This window comes from Pan troglodytes, chromosome 15, assembly GCF_028858775.2.
Source record: "Pan troglodytes isolate AG18354 chromosome 15, NHGRI_mPanTro3-v2.0_pri, whole genome shotgun sequence".
Lineage (NCBI taxonomy): Eukaryota > Metazoa > Chordata > Mammalia > Primates > Hominidae > Pan > Pan troglodytes.
The window spans coordinates 63122822-63149997 of record NC_072413.2 but is presented as its reverse complement, the minus strand read 5'-3'; the positions used below and the strand labels follow the sequence as shown (position 1 = coordinate 63149997).

At 45.0% G+C, this 27176-nt stretch overlaps 1 long non-coding RNA gene across 1 annotated transcript; it reads left to right on the top strand.

Moving 5' to 3' along the window:
* The first annotated feature begins 3010 nt into the window (after positions 1–3010).
* LOC134808367 (uncharacterized) lies at positions 3011–20575 on the top strand. The gene is made up of 3 exons (XR_010151159.1): positions 3011–3085; positions 15175–15264; positions 20272–20575. It is a non-coding gene; the product is annotated as an uncharacterized LOC134808367 (long non-coding RNA).
* The last annotated feature ends 6601 nt before the right edge of the window (positions 20576–27176 follow it).

The following is a 27176-nucleotide window of genomic DNA, read 5'->3' as shown; positions in this document are numbered from 1 at the left end:
TGTTTCCTAAAAAACATGAATATTCTTTTTCATAACTCAAATACATTATCTAACTCGGGAAATTAATATTGACACAACACTATTATCTAAACTATACATCTTTCTGATGTAAAATTTCACCAGTTATTCTAATAATGTTCTTTATAAGAGCAAAATAATGTTCTTTATAAAGAGAAAAAAATGTTTTGATCCAACATCAAATCCAACCTCTTAACAATGTCATGACTTTTTTTTTTTTGAGACGGAGTCTCGCTCTGTCGCCCAGGCTGGAGTGCAGTGGTGCGATCTTGGCTCGCTGCAAGCTCTGCCTCCCGGGTTCACGCCATTCTCCTTCCTCAGCCTCCCAAGTAGCTAGGACTACAGGCGCCCGCCACTAAGCCCGGCTAATTTTTTGTATTTTTAGTAGAGACGGGGTTTCACCGTGTTAGCCAGGATGGTCTCGATCTCCTGACCTCGTGAGCCACCCGCCTCGGCCTCCCAACGTGCTGGGATTACAGGTGTGAGCCACCGCGCCCGGCCTTTTTTAATTTTTTTGAGACGGAGTCTCACTCTGTCGCTCAGGCTGGAGTGCAGTGGCGCGATCTCGGCTCACTTCAAGCTCTGCCTCCCGGGTTCATGCCATTCTCCTGCCTCAGTCTCCCGAGTATCTGGGACTACAGGCGCCAGCCACCACGCCCGGCTAATTTTTTTTTTTTTTTTTTTTTTTTTGTATTTTTAGTAGAGACGGGGTTTCACTGTGTTAGCCAGGATGTCTCGATCTCCTGACCTCTTAATCTGCCCACCTCGGCCTCCCAAAGTGCTGGGATTACAGGCGTGAGCCACCGCACCTGGCCAGCAATATCATGTCTTTTTAGGTTTCTTCAATTAGAATAGTTCTTCAGCTTTGTCTTTCATGACACTGACATTTTTGAAGAATGTAAGCCATTTATTTAATCGACTGTCCCTCCTTTTAAATTAGTCTGATGTTTCCTCACAATTAGATTCCGGTTGTACCTTTTTGGCAGGAAAACCACAGAGGTGATATCATGTCCTTCGGCGCACATACATCAGGAGATATATGCTATCAATCTGTCCCATTTGTCCCTTGCGATGTTAACTTTGATCATTTGATTCAGGTGGGGATTATCAGTCCTCTCTACTGTAAAGTTATTATTTTTCTCTTTGAAATCAATAGGTGTTTTATGAGGATCTACTTTGAGATTGTGTAAATACACTGTTTCTCATCAAATTTTTACCCACTAGTTTTAACATCCCTTGATAATTCTTGCCTGAATCAATGACTCTAAGGTTTACCAAATGGTCATTTTCTAATTTTATCATTTCTTATACCTATATTAGTTGTAATTTTACTCTAAGGAAAGCCTTTTTCTTTTTCTCCATTTATTTATTTGCTTATATTAATATGGACTTAGATGTTCACATTTTATCCAATTTATTATTATTATTATTATTATTATTATTATTATTTTAGATGAAGTCTCCCTTTTGTCATCCAGACTGGAGTGCAGTGGTGTGATCTTGGCTCACTGCAGCCTCCGCTTCCTGGGTTCAAGCAATTCTCCCGCCTCAGCCTCCCGAGTAGCTGGGAAAACAGGTGCTCACCACCATGCCCAGCTAATTTTTGTATTTTTAGTAGAGATGAGGTTTCACCGTGTTGGCCAGGCTGGTCTCGAACTCCTGACCTCAGGTGATCCACCTGCCCTGGCCTCCCAAAATGCTGGGATTACAGGCATGAGCCACCATGCCCAGTCGATTATTATTATTATTTTTTAAAAGTTCAGATTGTCCAAGATTTGAACGGGAGCTCCTTCCTGCTACTGCTGCTGCTGCTGCTGCTGCTGCTGCTGCTTCTTCTTCTTCTTCTTCTTCTTCTTCTTCTTCTTCTTCTTCTTCTTCTTCTTCTTCTTCTTTTCTTCTTCTCCTCCTCTTCTTCTTCTTCTTCTTCTTCTTCTTCTTCTTCTTCTTCTTCTTTTTTTTTAATGAAACAGGGTATCTTTTACTACATAGCCCAGGCTGGAGTGCAGAGTGGCTATTTACAGAGGTGATCATGGCTCACTGCAGCCTCAAACTCTTGGGTTCAAGCAATCCTCCCACCTCAGCCTCCTGACTAGCTGGGATTACAGGTGCATGTTACTGCCCCCCAGCTAGGGTTATTTTTGAAGGTGGATTCTCCAAAACTCTGGTCCAGGCTATTTCTCCAAATTATGAATGTTTAAACAGCATTCAAGAATCTAATTTTTAACATTATGAGAAAGCACAGCATCTATGCCAGTGAATTTTAGAGTTCCAACGAAATAACAAGATGTTTATTTACATACATTTTATAATCTTCCTAGAGACCAGACTCATTTCCTAAGTGAGGACATGACTTCCTCTCTCTTCTCCCGGTCCTGATGTATGTCCAGTCCATTTCACAGTAGACCTACTGAGGAAGTAGCAGGGTAGAGAGGACAGTCAGGGAAGTGGGAAGGTGAGAGAGAAGTAGGGAGGAAAAGGAACAGGAGGAGAAAGAACTCCCCTCCTCTCCTCATTTGTTCAGACGGTCTGGCACCTACAGCCTCCTCATGTCCCCCAGCCCCACTGCCCCCTCCTGGAAGTCAGCGCACTGCTGCCGCTGGCATTCACATCGTGTCGGCAGGACGCCGGAGACGTTGTCAGAGGTTAGAGACAGCCACTTTCATCTCAGAAAAGGGGCCGGGAGATGACCTGGGTTATATAGAAGGAACTCAAGTCTTCTTGCCGCAGAAATGCCACTGGAAGGGATGGAGGAGAGAAAACCCGGTTGTATGATGTCTGCATTGCCCTCCTCGCTGGAACTCACCGCAGGCTGGAGGTGCTTCCGGCAGAACCGAGCGCCGGGGAAAGCCTGTGATAAATCATCTCTGTCTTTACTAGCCAAGGGTTGCTATGGCAATAGGAATACACTGTAGGTTTTAAGAGATGTAATTTTCTGTGATTCACTGTATATTTTTAGCCATTTTTCCCTCTGTATTATCTCCCTGTGGTAATTGCCTATTAATGCTGGTCTGTACTAAGATTGGACTAAACGGTCGATTCTCAGAAGAGATGAAAACCCTGGAGCTCAGTAAGTACAAGGGGGTGATGACCCATGAACTTAAGAGTAACCTGGTAGAACAACCAGATTAGTTCAGGACATGGATGAATTCACGTGGCCCATGCTACGTCTGTCTTGGGAGGAGAGTAAAGCAGTGTGAAGGGACCCAGCAATGTGGCTCTGGAGTTTTGGGAATGGGAAGCTGAGTCACACTACCCACTGAAATCCATATGCTCGAATGGTGTCAAGGGCAGGCCACGAAAGTCAGAAACAAGCATCCTGCGCAAGGGACACTAGGACCCAGGTTTCCAAACAAGGAACTGTAAAAGCTTCTAACCTTTTTTTTTTTTTTTTTGAGACGGAGTCTCGCTCTGTTGCCCAGGCTGGAGGGCAGTGGTGCGATCTCGGCCCATTGCAAGCTCCACCTCCCAGGTTCATGCCATTCTCCTGCCTCAGCCTCCTGAGCAGCTGGGACTACAGGCGCCCACCACCATGCCTGGCTAATTTCTTTGTGTGTGTGTTTTTTTTTTAGTAGAGACGGGGTTTCACCGTGTTAGCCAGGATGGTCTCGATCTCCTGACCTCGTGATTCACCTGCCTCGACCTCCCAAAGTGCTGGGATTACAGGCATGAGCCACCGTGCCTGGCCTCTAACCTCTTTTAATTTAGTTCAAGTCTTCTATTGTTTCTTATCTTATCCTTCCTTCTTTATTCCTTTCTTCTTTCTTTCCTTGCTCTAATTTTACTTTTTTTTTTTTTTAACCGTAAAATCAGGGGAGAGACTAAGAGGATGTGAAAATAGAATGTATCTAGTTGCTATTGGTTCATAGTTGTATCAGGGGTCTTTCCATCCAGGCCACAGAAAATCCAGCCGAAACTGCTTAAGCAGAAAGAGAACTTACTCTTTCTCTAATAGCTGAAAAGTCCAGGGGCTTGGGTTTAGTCTCAGGCACAGTTGTATTCAGAAGGCCAGATGACATCATCAACATCTGGGCTGTCTGACACACCACTAAGTTTCACTGATATTTGGGCATTTGGGCTGCAATAACATGAAACTCAGCTAACAGAGGCTTCAACAAAGTGTGGTTTGTTTTTCTCACATAAGAAGTCCAGAGAGAGGTTTATTTTTCTCATACAACAAGCAGCCCAGAATAGGCATAGATGACGTTACTATGCAGCAGCTCAGTAATGTCATCAAGAACCCAGCCTCTTTCTTCATTTCAGCTCTACTGTCTTCAGGGTCACAGGAGGACAGGTCCAGCTCTAGACATTCAAGGCAGAAAGAAGAGGCTAGCTAACTTCCGATTTTTTTTTTTTTTAATCCAGAAAAGTAAATCAATCCCCAAAGTTCCCAGCTGACCTCTGCTTCCAGTTGATTGAATACATCAATGCCATGAGGCCACTTTAGCCACAGAGGAGGCTGGGAAAGTACATTTTTAAGCTTTTTTTGGTCCCTGCAGTAGAAGCAGTGTTTTTTGTTTGGTTTGGTTTTGCCTCATATAACAGTCAAAGAACAAACCATACCCAAGATTGTGAAAGGGTTCTGCCTCTTCCTTGCAGTCTGACCAGTCACTCCGTTGTCATATCCTAGCCAAGAAGGGAGAAGGTATAAGAGAAGGGCAAGAAGCTTTCTTTTAAGGATGCAATGCATAAGTTGCATTCATCACTTCTCTTCTGCCCATATGCTATTGGTCAGAACATAACCACATGATCACAACCAGCTGTAAGGGTGGCTGGGAAATGTAGTACTTGGGTAGCCATGTGCCCAGCTAAAACTTGAGGAGTTCTGTTAGTCACATGATGAAGAGGAGGGGTATTTTGAAACAACTAGCAATCTCCTCAGGTGTAGTTAGAGCTCCATGATGTGCTCACTTCACATTGCATGCCTGTATCAAAACATCTTATCTACCCCATAAATATATACACCTACTATATACCCACAAACATTTTTTAAAAATAAAATAAAACAAAAATAAATTAAAAAATAAAAAAGAGCAGTTATAGGAGAAAGGGTTTGGATGGCTATTAGATTCACTCATTCAAGGCCAAATATTTCTGCCTCTGCCACATTCTCAGAGAGGCTTACCTTTGTGCAGGTAAGACAGCTTCAGCATCACCAGCCTCACATTCTCCCTGGTCCAAGACCATTAGTAAAAGAGCCCAACATCTTCGCAGCTACCCTGGGCAGTCTCACCACATCTCCTTGGTTCTTACTGGGTCACCTGCCCATCATTAACTAAGGGGATGCAATGCAATACTCTGGTCATTCCTGAATCACTTGCTCCACCAAATCACCAAGATCTTTCTGGGCCTCAGTTTGCTCATCTGTAAACTAAACATAATAAAACCTACCTCACAGGGTTGGTGGGAGAGTGCTGCTGGGGGACTCAGGCTGAGCTGGGGGTCATTGTCCATACATGCATTTCAGTTTGCCTACTGACCAGACTCACCTTAACAATATCATTTCAAAAAACAAGACCCTCTAAAATCAAAGTAATCATCATTGGATAGTTAGCCTAGATCTCATCTTATAATATATTCCAAAGTAAAAATACTTGCTAGGTACCTGGCACTGTGCTAAGCACTTTGCATACCTTCTATCAAAACTCTCAAAGTAATTCCATGGGAGAGATACTTTCACTGTTTTCAATTAACAGATAAGAGTGGTGATGGGTGCCTGTAATCCCAGCTACTCGGGAGGCTGAGGCACAAGAATCACTTGAACCTGGGAGGCAGAGGTTCCAGTGAGTCGAGATCACACTACCGCACTCCAGCCTGGGTGACAAAGCAAGACTCTTAAAAAAACAAACGAATAAACAAACAAAAATAAACGAATAAATAAACAAAACGGATAAGGAAATTTAGCTCCTTGCCTAAGGTCACAGCCAGCACAGTGATGGAGCCACAAAGCCAGGACTAACTTTGAACCCCCACAATCTCCTCCCTCTTATTGTATAAAAATAAGTAAAAATAACCACATATTTATGAAATCACGAAAACCTTCCTGCTGATTGTGGTGGTCACAAGAAAGCACCTTTTGATGCAGGACAGACGAATCTCCAAATTGGGGCTTAGCCCAGGAAGGTTCTTGGCTTTGCCCAGGAGAGAATTCAAGGGCAAGCCAATGGTGTTGAACAGCCTTTGATGAAAGCGCCCAGTGCACAGGAGCAGCAGAGGTACTGCTCCTTGCAGAACAGGGCTACCCTATAGGCAGTGGGCCCAGAGTAACAGCTCAGAGGAAGTTCTGCACTCATTTTTATGCCTGCTCTGAATTGTATGCAAATTAAGGGGTGGTTTTTGCAGAAATTTCTAGAAAAGAGGTGGTAACTTCTAGGTTGTCAAGTCATTGCCACGGAAAGGGGTGGGAACTTCTGGGTGTTGCCATGGTAATGGTAAACTGACATGGCACAGTGATGGGCGTGTCTTATGGGGTGGTGCTTCTGCCCTGGACTTGTTTTAGTTAGTCCCCAATTTGGTCCAGTATCTGAACCCTGCCTCCAAAGTAAAGTCTCACCTCCTACCTCACTTTGATCTCCGTTTGAGAGAACCTGCTACCAGGAGTAGCAGGATGACAGCCTTACACTATGGATCCTTTGGGCTCCCTGCAGCCTTCACACTGAGGCCTCCCCCTCCCTGGGCACAACAGATGTACTACAGTCAGGCCAGTCCTGTCCAGTGGCAACTCCTCTGTTCTTGGGCTTCCCATAAGCCTGGCTGTGGCTTTCTTGGAGCTATGCTGTAGTCTAGATTCTTCCTACCCAACTCTCTTTCCTTTCCACTCTCCTTCAGCAAGTGCCAGGCCTGCACTGTTGCCTGAGGGCTGTCCTCACCACTCCTGCTCCCACACCCTATATCCTTCACATACATTCTCCCCCATGCATTTATGCTCTGCCTAATTCCATCTTGGCATGTGTTTCTCAGAGGACCTGAAATGACACACTTCTTGTACCTCCCTTAACTCACAACATGAACTACATCACAGGCTTTTATGTTTCCAAAGATTTTTGAGTGTTAAAGAATAAGAAAGCAATAAAAATAATAATTCAAAATTGGGCTGTAGGGAAGATCTAATGTGGTCCAATAAGGAGGCTCCTAGCCTGGCACTTAAAAGGTAGAGACTCCTTCTTGAAGCAAGTTTCTGCATAGAGAGAAAAACAATAATCATTGCTGATCTTAAAAGAAACCTAGCTGCATTGGGCATTTTGGATGGAGAGGGTTAGAGGCATCTGAGACTTGCCTGGAGTCACTCCACAGGGTCATTTCAATCATTCTAATCCTCATCCAGAAGCTTCAAATGCTCCTGAGACAAGGAATTGATCCTTTACCGAAAGAGCGAAGAATGCTACTTAACTCAGCCAAAGAAAAATAATGATCAATTGAGCAAAATGTACTGGCTTTAGACAAGGATCTCCAAACTGAAATGGAATTACTCTTGTTGCCCCTGGGAACACAAACCATGTGCCACAACTACACTGCCCTGCCCTGCCTCATCCTACCTTAAGGCTTTTTCAGGGATTACTAACTAGTAGCCACAGAGCAATGTGTCCTACAAACATGTTTTATCTGGTCCCTGTGGTCCTTTTTTACACAATATAAATTAGTTAAGATTTATCAAGTGAGATATTTCACATAAAAAATCTGGACTTCATGCTTCTTTTGGAAAATCAGAAAATCTGAAAATATCAGCCCTACATGTGAACTTCCTGCCTCAAACAGAACCAGAATCTCTACTACTCCTCTCCTATTAAACTCCTATTAAACATGCTGGCTTTAACATGCTCAGGACCATAAACCTACTTGATTTTGAGCACTCAGATTCAGATCATGAGCCCTGGGTAGCACTTGGCTGAAGTTAACTGTCAGCTCTTTAAGAAAAATGAGTTAGTAACAATGTTTTTTTTTTCTTTTGAGATGGAGTCTTGCTCTGCCACCTAGGCTGGAATGCAATGGTACGATCTCAGCTCACTGCAAACTCCACCTCCCGGCTTCAAGTGATTCTCCTGCCTCAGCCTCCCAAGTAGCTGAGATTACAGGCACCTGCCATCATGCCCAGCTAATTTTTGTATTTTTGTAGAGATGGGGTTTCACCATGTTGGCCAGGCTGGCCTTGAACTCCTGACCTCAGGTGATCCACCCACCTTGGCCTCCCAAAGTGCTGGGATTACAGGCATGAGCCACCGCCACTACACCTGGCCACTAAATAAATTAATAGCATAAACAGGATTTCAAGAAGGAATTTCTTTTTTTTTTTTTTTTGAGACAGAGTCTCGCTCTGTCGCCCAGGCTGGAGTACAGTGGTGCAATCTCAGCTCACTGCAAGCTCTGCCTCCTGGGTTCACGCCTGAGGCTCCTGCCTCAGCCTCCCGAGTAGCTGGGACTACAGGCATCTGCCACCACGCCCAGCTAATTTTTCTGTATTTTTAGTAGAGACCCGGTTTCACCATGTTAGCCAGGCTGGTCTCGATATCCTGACCTCGTGATCCGCCCGCCTCGGCCTCCCAAAGTGCTGGGATTACAGGCATGAGCCACCGCACCTGGCCAGAATTTCTTAAAAACTAGTCTTCAAGCACTTAGGTAAGAATGACAGCCATGATTAGCACGGCTGGAAGGTTTGTCAGCACTGACAGCTGGGGACAGGTGTCCCTCGTCAGAGGCAGAGACCCTGGGTTGGAGGAGGTGGGACTTCTGTCCTGGCTTTGTCCTTACTAGTTACACAACCTTGAGCATTGCCTTCACCCTCAGGTCAGGTGCCTGGTGTTGTAAGAGCTAACAGTGCCTAAGTGTTTTACTACCTGAAAAGCAGTCTATTAAGTGTTTTGTATGCATCCTCTCTTTTCATTCCACACCATGTCCTGAGGTCATGTACCAGTATTATCCCTAAAGCACAGGAAGGTTTTGTGACCTGTCCAAAGTCAGAGAGTCAGTTGGAGCTCAGACGCTTTGGGCTCCCTGCAGCCTTCACACTGAGGCTTCCCCGTCCCTGGGTACAACAGATGTACTACAGCCAGACCAGTCCTGTCCAGTGGCGACTCCTCTGTGACTGCAGACCCCACACATGCACCTAGAAGACTGTGATGCTTACACCTGCATAGGGTGGTCCGAGGCACTGAAGAAGACTGTGTAGGCCAAGTGCTTTTTGTAATATGTAAAGTGCTACAGGATGATGTTTACTATTATCATTTGAATGCTGCAATTTTCTTTTTCAAAACTAATGCTTTATCTAAAAGTCATCAATTCAGTTTGGCCCCTTCCTACTTCATTCACCTTAATTAATTCATATTTTTCTCTCTTAAAGAGAGAGTAAAGAGCTGGAACTGGCACATCAGTAGTCCTGTATCGCCCTCTGCTGACAACAGTCAGGAAAACTATAAAATTGCAACAGGTGATACTGATTCTCTAAGCCTCCTTGAACAATTTCTGGAGCACCTACTTTGTCCTGGGCATTGTACTAGCTGCTATACGGTCTAGAGAGACTAGGAATGGAGTATACAGGAGATATTATTCTAGATAAGCCTGTCCTGTGTGATTTAGATATAGGAGAAGGAAAGTAGAGAAACCTACAGACAAGGGTGACCTGTATTTCATCTCATAATATATTCTAAAGTAAAAATATTTATTCAGTACTTCCTAGATGATTACCATCAGGACATCACGGAGAGAAGGCCAAAGCCAGACAGAGTTGTCATTATCCCCCTCAAAAGGCCACAAGGAACCCCCAAACAGTGAGGTAAATGGTACTCTTTGCCCAGGCATATGCAGGTAAGTGACTAGCAACCAGCTTTCTGGCCAGGAGAAGCCCTGATTGGTAGTGTTTCCCAATTGTCATGGTGTAAATACTCCCATTATGACCAATTTCAAGCTATCAACATAATGATTCACAACATTTTTGAAAATTTAACAATCGGCCTCTCACAAGCTGTAGGAGCTGGCTCTAACACACCATTTCCTTTTTTTTTTTTTTTTTTTTTAGATGGAGTTTTGCTCTTGCTGCTCAGGCTGGAGTGCAGTGGCACGGTCTTGGCTTGCTGAAACCTCCACCTCCCGGGTTCAAGCAATTCTCCTGCCTCAGCCTCCCAAGTAGCTGAGATTACAGGTGCCCACCACACCCAGCTAATTTTTGTATTTTTAATAGAGATGGGGTTTCACTATGTTGCCAGGCTGGTCTCGAACTCCTGACCTCAGGTGATCCACCTGCCTTGGCCTCCCAAAGTGGTGGGATTACAGGCATGAGCCACCACACCCGGCCTCACACCACTTCTTTTAACTCTAGAAAAAATATACCTTCTCATCTTCCTCCCAATCAACTGGATTCTGGAATTCTCCAAGTTGGTGCACATCTATGGGCAGGGACAGATCAGCTTCACCCCAGAAAGATCAACCCCAAACAGGAAATGGGGAATGCTGGCTGGGTCTTCCCCTACACATCGTCAGGTGGCTCTGGTCAAAGGTCTACTTCACCTTCCCCTCTCTCCCTTCTTCCAGTCCTTCTCCTATCGAACCAACTGAAGAAAGAGGGACTGTCTAGGACATCATGACGCATCCCTGAAAGAGAATCTCGTTCTGACACCACCTCCTCGTCTTCATGTCCCAGTTCCCTTCCTTAATGGATTTGGTTCACAAGCCTGCCTCATCTAGAAGCCCCCCCTCACATGCGAGAAGGAGACACCTCCGGGCTCCTGGAGGAACTCCAAGATCTTCTGATATGAAGACGCTGGCCAACTTGGACCATGTGTCTCTCACTTTGTGCAACTCACAAGGAAGAAGGCCCTGCTTTAGCCCCAGAAAAGGAGGAGGAATGTGTAGGGCCATGCAGGGCCTAAGGGAGCAGTTCCCAATTGTCTCCAACTAGAGACAAGACTCAGGCTGAGCAAAACCCAGCTGCCAGGGGCCCAAGAGGTCCAACCTCCTGAGGGTGTGCTTCCTACTCAGCCCAGAAATCATTCCAAGGCCCTCCAGATAAAACTAGAGGCACAGCTGGGCATGGTGGCTCATGCCTGCGATCCCAGCACTTTCGGAGGCTGAGGTGAGAGGATCTCTTGAGGCCAGGAGTTCAACACCAACCTGGCCAACATGGTGAAACCCTACCTCCACTAAAAACACAAAAATAAGCTGGGCATGGTGGCGCATGCCTGTAGTCCCAGCTACTCAGGAGGCTGAGGCACAAAATTTGCTTGAACCTGGGAGACAGAGGTTACAGTGAAGTGAGATCGCACCACTGCACTTCAGCCTGGGCAACAGAGCAAGACTCTGTCTCAAAAAAACAAGACAAAAAAACTAGAGGCCCAATGACCCCACTATCTAAACAGCAGCTGCCAAACCTCTGCCCCCATGAGGTCAGCAGTTCCACTTGCTTATTCTCCCACAGACTAACCTCTGACTTCCTTCTGCAGCTCCCACTTATCCTAAGATTTCAGTGACTTTAACAGAAGATGAAATCTACAGTGATGGGCAGGCTTGGGGGTGCATCCTTGTGATCCCGGTACTTTGGGAGGCTGAGGCAGGTGGATTGCTTGAGCCCAGGAGTTTAAGAACAGCCTGGGCAACATAGTGAGCCCCTGTCTCTCAAAAAAAAAAAAAAATTTTTTTTTTAATTAGCTGGACATGGTGGCATGCAGCTGTAGTCCAGCTACTTGGGAGGCTGAGGTGGGAGGATCGCCTGAGCCCAGGAGGGAGGAGCTGTGTTCATGCCACTGCACTCCAGCCTGGGCAACAGAGTGAAACTGTGTCTAAAAAACAAACAAACAAACAAAAACAAAAAAACTATAGCAAGAAGACTAAGTTCCTTCTGCTTTTGGTTCAGCTAGTTGGAGTTATATGTCTTTGAGAACATTTCTAAACCTCTGGGGTTTGTCTTCTGAAGTCTAAATGGAAATAATCATCAGAGAGCACAGTTGAGAGGACTAAATTAGAATGCTGAGAAAAGAGCTTTATAAATCATAGTGTTACATAAATGTTTGTTGTTTTTCTACCTAAGAGACGTCTTTACAATGTTTCCCCCTCCTTATAAAAGGAATATGTGTTCTTTACAGAAATTTTGGAAAGTAAATTTGAGTATTAAAAAAAAATTAAAATCCCCTGTAATCCCAGCACTTTGGGAGGCTGAGGCGGGCAGATCACAAGGTCAGGAGATCGAGACCATCCTGGCTAACACGGTGAAACCCTGTCTCTACTAAAAATACAAAAAATTAGCCGGGCATGGTGGCTGGCACCTGTAGTCTCAGCTACTCAGGAGGCTGAGGCAGGAGAATGGCGTGAACCTGGGAGGTGGAGCTTGCAGTGAGCCGAGATCGTGCCACTGCACTCCAGCCTGGGCGACAGAGCAAGAGTCCGTCTCAAAAAAAAAAAAAAAAAATTAAAATCAGTCCAGGCACAGTGGCTCACACCTGTAATTCCAGCATTTTGGGAGGTTGAGGCAAGAGGATCTCTAGCCCAGGAGTTTGAGACCAGCCTGGACAACACAGCAAGACCCTGTCTCTACAAAAAATAAATAAATAAGTATGCAGCCATAAAAAAGAATGAGATCATAATCTTTGCAGGGACATGGATGGAGCTGAAAGTTATTATCCTTAGAAAACTAACGCAGGAACAGAAAACCAAATGCTGCATGTTCTCACTTATAAGTGGGAGCTAAATGATGAGAACACATGGACACACAGAGGGGAACAACAGACACTGGGGCCTATTGGAGAGTAGAGGGAGGAGGGTCAACAATGGAGGAGGATAAAGAAAGATAACTAATGGGTACTAGGCTTAATACCTGGGTGATGACATAATCTGTACAACAAACCCCCATAACACAAGTTTACCTGTATAAAAAACTTGCACAGGTACCCCTGAAGTAAAAAAAAAAAAAAAAAAAAAAAAAAATCATGTCCTCTGCAGCAACATGGATAGAACTGGAGGCCATTATCATAAGCAAATTAATGCAGGAACAGAAAAGCAAATATAGTATGTTCTCACTTATTAGTGGGAGCTAATCACTGAGCACACATGGACACAAAGAAGGGAACAATTGACACCAGAGCCTGCTTAAAGGTGGAAGGAGGGAAGGGGTGAGGATCCAAAAGCTACTTAATGGGTACTATGCTTATTACCTGTGTAACAAAATAATCTGTATACCTAACCCCACAACAAACAATTTACCCATGTAACAAACCTGCACAGGTATCCACTGGACTTAAAATAAAAATTGGAAAGAAAACATGAAAATAAAAAATAAAATTAAGTAAATAAATAAATAAACATCACCCAGAGTTAACAATCCACATTTGGTGTGTTTGCCTGGGGTATTTTTCTCTCTGTGTATATAAACATACCTTTGTTAAAAGAAAGGATGATCATACTTATGACTCAAGGGCAGTGGTTTCTCTTTTCACCAAGGGACCCCGAGTCCCTCCAGACAACCTGTAGATCCTACAGCGTTTCTCTCATCCCTGCAATGGAAAGAGAGTCTCACATTCAAAAACAGTTGAAAATAAGCCTAAGAGTAGCCTCCTGGGTTTCCAAATAAGGAGACCTTGGAAATAGAACCTGTTCTACCTGATAGAGGCCTTCAAACTTTCTGCTCTGCAAGCCATTTTGGAAAGACAATTTCCCCTTACGGATCACCTTGTCTACCTATCTTAATTTGTAAAATGATTTTTTAAAATTAAAATTGAGAAGATTTCCACTTAGTAAAACATATATTGCTACAACCATTATTGTTAAAATGCATATTTGTAGGCCCTTTTAAATGTGAAACTGAATTTGCTGTAGGAAATACTTTTGAAAACCTCACATTTTTCTGTGGCAGGTCCATGAATCACCAAAGGTACCCATGTAGAACGTAAATGCAAATATGTTCCTCTGGGTTCTTTCAGTATCTGACAAAATGTCATCTTTTCATCAATGTTACCAAGTTATCCTTTGCTTCTGCCCTGAAACAGGTGTTTTCTGGCTGTCAGAAATTGTCTGGGTCTCTTCTCCTCTATAACATCTGGCCCCTCCTGCCAGATTCTGCCTCAACCTTGATTTCTCCAATAACCCAGTTTAACCCAGATTAGGGGTAAAACTCCAGGGCTCTGGACCCTTGGGAGGGGGCACCCAATGCTCACATGACTTAAAGTGCATTGTTAGGAGAATGTGTCCTAACAGTGATGTCACTTGAGTGGCACTCAATACTTAGTTCTCAAGCAAAGCTGCAGTGGCAGGATGGCCCAGCTAGGCTCAGCAAGGGCGGTTCTACCTGCTCTCCCATCCCTGTGGCAACTGCCTTGTATCAGTCAGGGCTCTCCAGAGAAAGAACACCAATAGAAGATATACAGACATATATAAGAGGAGATTTATGATGGGAATTGACTCATTCAATTATGGAGGCAGAGAAGTCCCATAATCTGCCATCTGCAAGCTGGAGAATCAGGAAAGCTGGTGGTATCATTCAGCCCCAGGCCAAAGGCCTGAGAACCAGGAGCTCAGATGTCTGAGGGCAGGAGAAGATGGACGTCCCAGCTCAAGGACAGAGAGTATTTGCCCTTCTTCAGCCTTTTTGTTCAGTTTTGCCCCTCAACAGATTAGATGGTACCAGGGAACATTGGTGAGGGCAGATCTTTACTCAGTCTACTGGTGCTAATGCTCATCTCTTCCGGAAACACCCTTGCAGACACACCCAGAAAGAATGTTTGACCAGCTGCCTGGGCATCTATAGGCCCAGTCAAATTGACACATAAAATTAACCCTTGTGTTTTTTGTTTGCTAGTTTGTTTGTTTTGACAGTGTCTTACTCTGTCACCCAGGCTGGAGTGCAGTGGCATGATCTTGGCTCAGTGCAGCCTCAACCTCCCAGGTCCAAGCAATTCTCCCACATCAGCAGCCTCTGGAGTAGCTGGAATCACAGGCATGTGCCACTATAACTAGCTCATTTTTAAAATTTTTGTAGAAATGGGGTCTCGCTCTGATACCCAGGCTGGCCTCAACCCCCTGGGCTCAGTCAGTCCTCCTGCCTCAGACTCCCAAAGTACTGGGATTACAGGTGTTAGCCACCATGCCCAGCCTCATGTGCTTCTTTTCACTTAACTTTCACTCTTGCCACAGCCCAGATGTGTTCTTTCACACTTAACAGCCCAGATGTGTTCTTTCTCTCAGGCTGATGCGTGCTTCTGAACAGCTGACCCTGAGGCCTTCGTCCACCTCTTGACCAGGACCCCCTCATCAGGCCTTACCCCCTCCATCCAGGTAAGGGTGTTGGACCATTTCCAGCTCAACCCCTTTCGAAAGCATGGCCTCTTTCTCTGTGGGCTCACCTCCCAGCACCCAAGGAGTCGACACCAGGACTCCAGAACCTACTTCAAAGCAACACAAGACCCCTTCCACTCTCCCAGCCCTACCATCACACACACACACACACACACACACACAGCCTCTCCTTCCATGGGCAGAAGTCAGTGTAGAGGCAGGAGCTCCAAGCCCTGAGACCATCAGGATAATTTCATTATGTCCTTCAGCCGGGCACGATGGCTCACACCTGTAATCCCAGCACTTTGGGAGGCTGAGGCAAGCAGGTCACCTGAGGTCAGGAGTTTGAGGCCAGCCTGGCCAACACAGTGAAACCCTGTCTCTACTAAAAATACAAAAATTACCCAGGTGTGGTGGTACACGCCTGTAGTCCCACGTACTCGGGAGGCTGAGGCACGAGAATCACTTGAACCCAGGAGGAAGAGGTTACAGTGAGCCGAGATCATGCCACTGCACTCCAGCTGGGTGACAGAGTGAGATCCTGTGTCCAAAAAAAAAAAAAGTCCTTCAGCTGTCACCAACAGAAACCTAGGATGCCCAGCTCATCCCTCGCCACTGGTTCCATTCTCCATAAGGCTCAGATGTCACCTATTAATGAGGCATCCCCAGAAAAGCACACCCATCTCTATTCCCTATCCAGTTCCCTGCTTTATTTTTCTCTATAGCAGGTTTCTCGCTTATAGCTTTCTTATTTATTTTGCTTATTTTCCAGCCTCTCCCACTAAAATATAAGTTCCACAAAAACAGACATCTTTGTTTTGTTCCTTGCTGTGTTCCCAGACCCTGGAACACAGTGTGACAGAGAGAGGGAGAAAGAGGCTTAACTTTTCATGAAGAAAAGTTTTAGAGGCCGGGCGTGGTGGCTCACGCCTGTAATCCCAGCACTTTGGGAGGCCGAGGTGGGCGGATCACTTGAGGTCAGGAGTTCGAGACCAGCCTGGCCAACAGGGTGAAACCCCGTCTCTACTAAAAATACAAAAATTAGCCGGGCATGGTGGTGGGCTTCTGTAATCCCAGCTATTCGGGAGGCTGAGACAGGAGAATTGCTTGAACCCGGGCACCAGAGGTTGCAGTTAGCTGAGATCATGCAATTGCATTCTAGCCTGGGTGACCAGAAACTCCAGCTAAAAAAAAAAAAAAAAAGTTTTAGAAAAGCGCTTCTCCTCTTAAGTTCCCTTGAGATGTGACTCAGACAATGTTTCCCTGCCAGCTTTTTAGAGTCCTTCCTCACTCTTAATGCACCAGACTTCCAGCTCCTCTCCCAAACCCTGGGAGTGCCAGAGCCCTCTGGGGTCAGTAGGACCCCTGTGGGAAGCAGCCGTCACATTCCTCACGGGTTCACGTCTTTCCAGGGCCAGCACAGCAGTTATTGCAAAACACTTTTTCAAAGATCTGTCAGGTGAGGAGCCCCCTTGGGCCATGGCACAGCCCCTACTGGTTTCCCACCCTGAACCGTCTCCTTCCTGGGTTACAGAGGGCACTTGCTGCAGAGGCCTGCCGAAAGGGAAAGTTGCGGAACTGAGAGAAGCAACTTTCTGATTACAAAACTGAAACGAATCTAAAGCCAAAAAGTTCTGCCTACTTACAGTGGCTGGTCTCCAGGCCATAGCCAATGCTTGCAGCTCAGAGCTGCAACCCAGTCATTGCAGGTGTGGCCACGGCTTTTGCTGGCCACATTCTTTTGCTGGGAGGGGGCCTCAGGCAGCCTCTTCTGCCCCCACTGCCAACAGAGCTGAGAAACGCAGTGGGCATTGCCAGGGCTGCTGCTGGAGTGGGAGGAGGCAGGGCCCTTGCACCACAAGGCCTGGCAGAAGCACCTGGAGGCCAGCGCTTTGCGGGACTCGCCTTAGCCAGCTGAACAGAGCAAGGATTCCGATTCACGTGGGCCTGCACGGGTTTGGGGGAGAGGGGATGAAGAATGGGATTTAAGCAGGAGATAAGCAGAGGGAAGGAAAGGGAAACAGGCAGTGCGTAGCATAGGCCACCAGACAGTTACCACCATGCTAACAGAGTTATTAAATGCTTTAAGGGAAAAAAATCATTTTTTCTTTTTTCTTTTTTAACCAACCATACTCTGAACTCTGAGAAGCTAGAAAATCTTCTTTTCAAGTGGCCTAGTGGTTAAGAGTCAGGGATCTATTATACAGTTAGTCACACCTGGACTCAATTTTGTGCTCTGCCTCTTCCCCTCGGAGTCACGTTGGATAAATGTCTTCACTTCCCTAAACCTCCCTTTCCTCATCTATAAAAAGATGACAGTAGTTCCTACCTCTTAGGGTAGTTGTAAGGATTAAGTAAGGTAATGTTTCTAAAGCTCTTAGCACGGTGCCTGGCACACAGTAAATGCTAAGTTCCTCTGATTGCATATGTACTCTCTCAAATGGCAGCATTGTCAACATTCCCATGGTCAGCTACTTCTTCTGTAACTCCATTTATGTTAGATTTGAATCATGCAAAGTTATTTGCACAGCGAAGTAAAAGTTACTGCCATACTGCATGTAATCCAAAGCAAAAGTAAATGCTCCATTTCAACTATAAGCAGCTTTCCGTTCCTAGCACAACTCAAATGGAAAGATGTTGAAGTGACTTTAGCTTGTTTTTATATTCACCAGAATTTTTCAGTATGATTTATACAGTAGCTTCATGCAGTTTGAGATCTCAGCCTCTCTTTGCTTTGCTGTCACCATTTTCAAATCTTCTAATCACATCCCATTCCCATCTCACTTCCAGTGTCACCACATTTCATTCCTTTGCTGTACTTTTTTTTTTTTGAGATGGAGTCTCTCTCCATTACCCAGGCTGGAGTGTAGTGGCACGATCTTGGCTCACTGCAACCTTCGCCTCCTGGGTTCGAGAAATTCTCCTGCCTCAGCCTCCCGAGTAGCTGGGACTACAGGCACGCACCACCATGCCCAGCTAATTTTTTTTGTATTTTTAGTAGAGACGGGGTTTCACCATGTTGGCCACGATGGTCTCCATCTCTTGAACTCGTGATCTGCCCACATTGGCCTCCCAAAATGCTGGGATTACAGGCATGAGCCACCGCGCCTGGCCCTGCTGTACTTTCATCTCTGTAAAATGGTACCATCTCTGTACCATTTTTGTAAAATGTCTTGTGAGTTTATCACTGGAGGACAAGGAGGAAACACAACCAAGTACTTTACTGTCGGTGCCTGAACTGAACAACAGAGGTGCAATAACCAGTCACCAACAGACTTTTTAAGTAAGTGACATGATTGGTCACTGATTGTGATGTGGGCATGTTATTTACCTAGTAATTTGTGGACTGAAGAGCTAGCAGCAAAGTTTGTACTTTATTCAATTACTCATAGTTCATATACTGTGGTAACTGTAATTGTACCATGTTATTGAAGGACTGGTGTTCTCAACTAAACCGTAGTAACTAAAATTTGTGCATACTGGAACTGTATAAGGCCAGCTCTGTGTGTAATGATGATGGGTGTTGGATGGCTTGCCATATGCCAGGCCTTGCTGTAGGTGTTTTACTCATATAATCCTTCCTACCCTTTGAGGAAGGTAGCATTACTGATCCCCATTTTACAGAGGAGGAGACTTAGTCACAAAGAGATAACATGCCCAAAGGCATGTGGCTGGCAAGTGGCCTGTGTTTTTAATTACCATGCCATACTTCCGTTATAGAGATGAGGATGCTGTATCAGGATCATGTGGCTCATAAGTGGTAGTGTGTGGGTGCTATCTATCACAGCTGCCTCTACCCCAGCCTACCTGGGAGGATCATCATTTCAACATAAAGTGGCTTTCAGCACTTCCCCAGCTCACAGAAAAAGAAAGATGCAGCCTCAAACACCACCTATGTTTCCCAATTTTATTTAATTAATTTAATTTTTTTTTTTTTTTGTAAGAATAGAGGCAGAGTCTCACTATGTTGCCCAGACTGACCTCAAACTCCTGGGCTCAAGTGATCCTCCCACCTCAGCCTCCCAAAGTTCTGGGATCACCCAGCTCACTGCATGAGCCACCATGCCTGGCCTTTATCTGTTCATTTTTGCATATGTAATACATGGGCCAAAATTCAAAAAGAACAAAGACTACACCATCTCTGTCTCAGGATATCCCACCTTCCAGCCTCATTTTCCTCCCCAGAGGCACCCAATGATACCAGTTTCTTCTCCCTCCTCTCTGGAACACCCCATGTCACCCACCCCTCTCAGATATCTATTAAAAGTTTGATCAGGGGTGCGGTGGCTCACGCCTGTAATCCCAGCACTTTGGGAGCCCAAGGTGGGAGGATCACTTGAGATCAGGAGTTTGAGACCAGCCTGGCCAACATGTAGAAACCCGGTCTCTACTAAAAATACAAAAATTAGCCAGGCATGGTGGTGGGCGCCTGTAATCCCATCTACTCAGGAGGCTGAGGCAGGAGAATCACTTGAACCAGAGAGGCAGAGGTTGCAGTGAGCTGAGATCACGCCACTGTACTCCAGCCTGGGCAACAGAGTGAGACTGTCTTAAAAAAAAAAAAAAAGAAAGAAAGAAAAAGAAAAAGAAAAAGTTATGCCCAGAATCCTGGGTTATAGCAAATTTATTTATTTATTTATAGACGGAGTCTCTCTCTGTCGCCCAGGCTGGAGTGCAGTGGCGCCATCTCAGCTCACTGCAAGCTCCTCCTGCCGGGTTCACGCCATTCTCCTGCCTCAGCCTCCCTACCTACAGGTGCCCGCCACCACACCCGGCTAATTTTTTGTATTTTTAGTAGAGACAGGGTTTCACCGTGTTAGCCAGGATGGTCTCAAACTCCTGACCTTGTGCTCCGCCCGCCTTGGCCTCCCAAAGTGCTGGGATTACAGGCCTGAGCCACTGTGCCTGGCCAACAATTTTAAATGTAAGAAAAAGTCACTAAGAAAAAGTTACTGAAGAATCAAAATCTTTTAAAAGTTATCTTTGGGTTATTTGTTTTGTTTCCAGGAATTTGAGAAGGATTTAAACACCATGAAGAAAAAGAGTTTGCTGTGAAATTTGTGGAGGGAAGAGCAATAAAAAGTCAAGATCTCCCAGCGGGACAGGACGAGTGCGCTGCTATTTCCCGAAAGGCGCTCAGGAAGGGCCCTGCCTCCGGGTGGGGAGGAGAGGCGGGCAGCCTGGACTTAACCAGAGCCTGCCAGTTGCTCGTGTTTATTGAGGGCCATCTGCTCTCAGGGCCCTCAATCTTGTACTAGGTCTATTTGGAAAAGGATTTAAAGGGCAAAGAAAATAATATCTTCATCTACTATTCGGGCTTTTCCAGGACAATACTGATTTCAAATATTTTATCCTCCTGTCGCCTTAAGCTATCACAAATGTTTTAGAAATCCCAACTTCGTAGTGTCTAAATGGAATTTTCCGAATTGCCTGTAAACCTCTTACCTTCTGCAGCACAAAATCCTTTCTCTGAACACACATCTCAGATTTTTGGCTGGGATAATACAGTCATCATAGAACACTGAGCAGAAGGAATTTCAAGGAAGGCAATTTAAAGTTAGAGGGAAGAGCAGTAAATGTAAAACTATAAACAAATAAAAATGAAATAATAGCTCGTTCTTATTGAGAGATTTAGTGCCGTGCTTATGGTTGTGGATACTGAAGCCAGTCTCTCTGGGTTCATATCCCAGCTTTGATACTTACTAGCTGTGTGACCTGGACAAGCCAGTTAACCTCTCTGTGCCTCAGTTTCCTCATCCACTAAAATGTGGAGAATGGTACAGGGTTCTGAGGATTTCGTGAGGCTTTTTTTTTTTTTTTTTTTTTTTTTGAGACAGAGTCTCGCTCTGTTGCCCAGGCTGGAGTGCAGTGGCACGATCTCGGCTCACTGCAAGCTCCGCCTCCCGGGTTCACGCCATTCTCCTGCCTCGGCCTCCCGAGTAGCTGGGACTACAGGCGCCCGCCACCACGCCCAGCTAATTTTTTGTATTTTTAGTAGAGATGGGGTTACACCGTGTTATCCAGGATGGTCTCAATCTCCTGACCTCGTGATCCGCCCACCTCGGCCTCCCAAAGTGCTGGGATTACAGGCGTGAGCCACCGCGCCCGGCCCTTGAGGCTTAAGTATATTACAACAGGAATTTAGAGCTGAGCCCGGGGCAAAGGAAGCACTTTATTCGGATTTGCTCTTGTCATTGGCCCTCACCCTGGGCGGGGTGGTAATCTATTTACACAAACGAACTCATTTAACCTTCACCACAGGTCCCCCCACCCCCAGACAGGTCCCCTCAGTATTCCTCCTGGGCATTTGAGGAACCTTAGACCCGCAGAGGCTAAGTGACTCACCTAAGTCACCCTCCTTGGAGGTGGAAGAGCCAGAATTCAATCCTAGGTCCCAGAACTTATGACCACCTTGCTCACTATAAACATAAGTGAACAAAAAGTGATAGAGATATTTTAAAGCAGTGCAAGTCCTTGCTTCTTTGTGACCTGAAACTCCATCGACTGCTCACCTGGTATTGCCCCTAAACCACTTTCAGTTGTGTTGATTCATCCACTTCTCAATATCAGCTGTCGATATTGAGTGGCCAATTTCCGCCAAACTCCGATTAAACTCTTGGCACATGCTGGAGTCAGCCTTCTGCCTTCCTGCAGAGAGCCTTCTGACAGGGACAGGCGTCTTCCGGCCACATGGGGTTCAGGAGGAGGACAAATGCTCCAGCACTGATCTGGAAAAGACTATAGCAAAGCATATCGCCCATCAGCCTCCAGAAGGGCTAAGGGGCTATAGATGGAAGAAAGGCTGCAGGAATACATAATAGCTTGGTAAATAATTTGAAGTCTTTGAAAATTATTTCTGTCACTGTTGTTTGAGCCACCTTTTCATTACTCAATATGCCTGATTTATGGATATCACATTTAGGTGAGTGAGTCATTAAAACATGCATATAAAGTTGTCACACACAGACACTTGATGACTGTTGATGAGATTATTTATTGGAAAATAAAGGTGAATGTTGTAACATAAGGGCAATCCGACTTTGGAGTCACCCCACTGAATTCCATTAACTGAATTCAATTGAATTATGCTACTGTTGATTGCTAGAAGCTGTGTGACTTTAGGTGAATCATGTAAGATCTCTAAGCCTCATTTTCTTTTTTGAAAGGAGAGAGAACTGACCAGGCCATCTCTTCAAGCGCATCTTTTTCTATTCAGCACCAATCAAGCAAAAAGTTCTGACAGTCTCTTATATGCTAAGTCTTCTCGTAGCAGCCTGCTCTTTTCTTCGTAACACTTATCACAATTTATAATGATGCATTCATTGCCATGTTTAGTAACTGTCTCCCCCACTAGACAAAGCAAGGACCACATCTGACTCAGTCATCAACACATTCCAGCACCTAGCATGATGCCTGGCACATATTAGCACTCGGCAAATATTTGTAAAATGCACGAGTTAATTAATGAAATGCGGGGAATGACCTAGACACACTCCATTCACTAGGATATAATGTAGTATTTACTAGAATCTGAACTCTCTTGCAGAGAAGAGCAAATGATTAAATCTGAGAGAGGAAGAGACTGAGAAAGACTTCCAGGATTTGGTTTATCTGCTCTGGGTCCTAAAAGAATCCCAGGCAGAGGTATAAATGTTGAGGGCCAGGGGGTAGGAGGAGCATCGCAAACTGAGAAGAGGAAAAAGGAGTCTTCTGTATTGGGATTTTCAAGGATAGGCAGAAAATATATGGTTTGGGGGGAATCTCAAGCCAATTGTTATTTCTGGAACATAGAATGCAAGGCAAGTAGCCGGGCGCGGTGGCTCACACCTGTAATCCCAGCAGTTTGGGAGGCCGAGGCAAGTGGATGATGAAGTCAGGAGATCGAGACCACCCTGGCTAGCACGGTGAAACCCCCGTCTCTACTAAAAATACAAAAAATTAGCCAGGCGTGGTGGGACGCACCAGTAATCCCAGCTACTTGGGAGGCTGAGGCAGGAGAATCACTTGAACCCTGGAGGCAAAGGTTGCAGTGAGCTGAGATTGCGCCACTGCACTCCAGCCTGGGTGACAGAAAGAGATTACAACTCAAAAAAAGAAAAAAAAAGAATGCAAGGCAAGAATAATTGAGGTAAATGAGACAGCAGTGTAATTGATGGGTCAAAGTACCAGAGGAGGCAGGAAGTGAGGATCTAGAATGTGGGGTATGGCAAGGACCAGGGCCAAGTCTTCCGCTGAAGCAGGCAGCTAGGAGGGAAAGATGGGAAGAGGAGCAGCTGTGTTCTGAGGGGAGGGAGTCTGTTTATGTCTTCCTTTAACACAGCGGTCTGCAAACTTTTTTTTGAAAGGGCCAGAGAGTAAAGATTTTTGTCTATGTGGGCCACATAGTCTCTGTTACAGCATCTCAACTCTGCAGCTATAGGGCAAAAGCAGCTACAGACAACACTTAACTGAGTGATATGTCTGTATTCCAGTGAAACTTTGCATATGAACACTGAGATTTGAATTTTACTTAATTTTTACATCACAATATATTATTCTTTTGATTTTTCTCTAACCCTTTAAAAATGTAAAAACCTTTCTTAGCTCATGGATCATACAAAGCAGGTGGTGGCTGGGATTTTGCCCATGGGCCACAGTTTGCCAATCCCTGCTTTGACAGATATTTATTGAGTTTCTACTATGTGCCAGGCAGTAAGCCAGGTTTTAGGAATACAAGGTCCTTGCATGCAGGAATCCACAGAGGGGTTTAGGAATAAGACATAGAAATAAATGACTATGGTAATATAAGCCAAGCCCAGTGCCTCACGAATGGATGAATGAATGAACTAAATAAAAGTATTATATCAAAACAGCTACCTATATCAAACAAGTTTGGACTTTGACCACCATGAGGGCTGCATATACTGTGTACTGCACAAATCCAGAAGTTGCCATGTGCATGCACTTCAGTGTAAATGGTACCCCCTGGAGTTGTGTGGTGGCCCTGGTGGTAGCCCAGTGGAGGACTCTGGGTGCATCCTGAGGCTGGACCGGAAGGCCTCACAGAGGAAAAGGGAGTTAAGCTGAGTCTTGCAAGGTGAATAGGAACTTTGTCAGGCAAGTAAAGCAGGATAGGGCATTCCAGGAGGAGCAACAGTGTGAAAGAACGCTGCATGTGTAAAGGGAAAAGCATGAAGTTCACGAGGCACTCAGGGTGTGGAGAGTGAGCTGTGGAAAATGAGGGTAGAAAGGGAAGTCACGGCAATACAAGGAAGGGCCTTGTGGGCCACACTGAGTAATTGGCATGCTATCCCAGACCTGCACCGTCCAATCCAGTAGCCATTAGCCACAACTGAGTTCCACAGTCACATTTCTGTAGCCATGTTCAAATGCCCAGTGGCCATATGGCTAGTGGCTGCCATATTGGACATTTCCATCATCACAGTTTCATTGGGCACACTGTTGTGACTCTGAGGAGCCTCTGAGGATCTTTCAGCAGAGGAGAGGCAGTACCACGTTTTCATTTAGATGAAATGAAAGGGTGGAGGGTGCACTGGAGCCGAGGAGACTACTACGATAGTCCAAATGGGAAATCTGGGGTCCCTAAAAACAGGCAGTGTCTGTGAGAAAGGGAACAGAGGGACAGATTCAAGAACGACTTAGATGATGGAACCTAGTGATAGGTATGTGTGGAGCCTGACAGAGAGGACAAATCCCAGTTTCTAGACTGACCCTGAAATGGCATCTACTCTCAGTGAAGAAGAAGGCATGGTCAGCCGCTGAGACTCGGGTAGGAGACTTGGTTAGGCCATTTGTCCTCTCTGGAGCTGTAACCTTGCTATACAACAAAGAGAAGAGAGTGAAGGGAATAACCTTTTAAAAATATTTACTTTTCTATTAATATTTCAAATCACTTTCTATTTATGTATGTATGTATATATATATGTATTTGTTTATTTTTTAGAGATGGGGTCTCACTATGTTGCCCAGGCTGGCCCCAAACTCCTGATCGAGAGATCCTCCTGTCTTGGCCTCCCAAAATGTTGGGATTAGAGGCATGAGCCACCATGCCCGGCCACACACATCAACTCCTAGTAACAAAGTGTAGCCAAAATTCTTCAGTTATTATATGGCTAGAACAGCTCTTTATCATGTTAGCTACCAAAAGTTTCAAGAAGATGAATAAAAATCTTTAATCTTTTGGTTCTCTAAGCATTACATTCTTTAGCATTTATTGAGTGACTGCTATTTGTAAGACATTGACAGTAAAATGAGACATGAGAGACACAATCTCAGCCATCAATCTTTGATTTAAAAAAGACTTCAAATCAAAGGAATAATATATTTTTAATTTTTTAATTTTGTATTGTACAAATGTATGGAGTACATGAGAAATTTTGTTATATGCATATAATGGGTAGTGATCAAGTCAGGGAATTTAGGGTGTCATCACTCAAGCACAATACATTTTGTTAAGCATATTCACCCTACTCTATCAAATATTCAGGGTGTACTTCTGGAATCTTCACAGAGACAAAAAAAAAATTCAGAGTATTTATTGTGTCCATTACCCAAGAACAATACATCTTTATTAATTATAATCACTCTACTCTTTCGAACATTTAATTTATTCCTTCTGCCTTACCGTATGTTTGTACCCATTAACCCACTTCTCCTCATCCTCCCTCTTCCACTCACCCTTTCCAGTCTCTAATCTACTGGTTTTTTTTGTTGTTGTTGTTTTGTTTTGTTTTGTTTTTGAGACGGAGTGTCACTGTGTCGCCCAGGTTGGAGTGCAGTGATGCAATTTTGGCTCACTGCAACCTCCACCTCCCAGGTTCAAGCGATTCTCCTCCTGCCTTGGCCTTCTGAGTACTGGGATTACAGGCACCCGCCACCATGCCTGGTTAATTTTTGTGTTTTTAGTGGAGACGGGGTTTCACCATGTTGGCCAGGCTGGTCTCGAACTCCTGATTTCAGGTGATCTGCCCACCTCGGCCTCCCAAAGTGCTGGGATTACAGGCATAAGCCACCATGCCCAGCCCCTAATCTATCTTAAAAAGAATAATACTTAGATACCTGTTGCGGGAAGTCAGGAACCTGGAATGGAGGGACCGGCTGAAGCCATGGCAGAAGAACATAAATTGTGAAGATTTCATGGACATTTATTAGTTCCCCAAATTAATACTTTTATAATTTCTTATGCCTGTCTTTACTGCAATCTCTGAACATAAATTGTGAAGATTTCATGGACCCTTATCACTTCCCGAATCAATACCCTTGTGATTTCCTATGCCTGTCTTTACTTTAATCTCTTAATCCCATCATCTTCGTAAGCTGAGGAGGATGTATGTCACCTCAGGACTCTGTGATGATTGTGTTAACTGCACAAATTGTTTGTAGAGCAGGTGTGTTTGAACAATATGAAATCTGGGCACCTTGAAAAAAGAGCAGGATAACAGCAATGTTCAGGGAACAAGAGAGATAACCTTAAACTCTGACTGCCGGTGAGCTGGGCGGAACAGAGCCACGTTTCTCTTCTTTCAAAAGCAAATGGGAGAAATATCGCTGAATTCTTTTTCTCAGCAAGGAACATCCCTGAGAAAGAGAATGCGTCCCTGAGGGTAGGCCTCTGAAATGGTCACTTTGGGGGCGGCTGTCTTTTACGGTCACAGCTGTAGGGATGAAATAAGCCCCAGTCTCCTGTAGCGCTCCCAGGCTTATTAGGATGAGGAAATTCCCGCCTAATAAATTTTGGTCAGACCAGTTGTCTGCTCTCAAACCCTGTCTCCTGATAAGATGTTATCAATGACAATGCGTGCCCAAAACTTCATTAGCAATTTTAATTTCACCCCGGTCCTGTGGTCCTGTGATCTCACCCTGCCTCCATTTGCCTTGTGATATCTTATCACCTTGTGAAGCATGTGATCTCT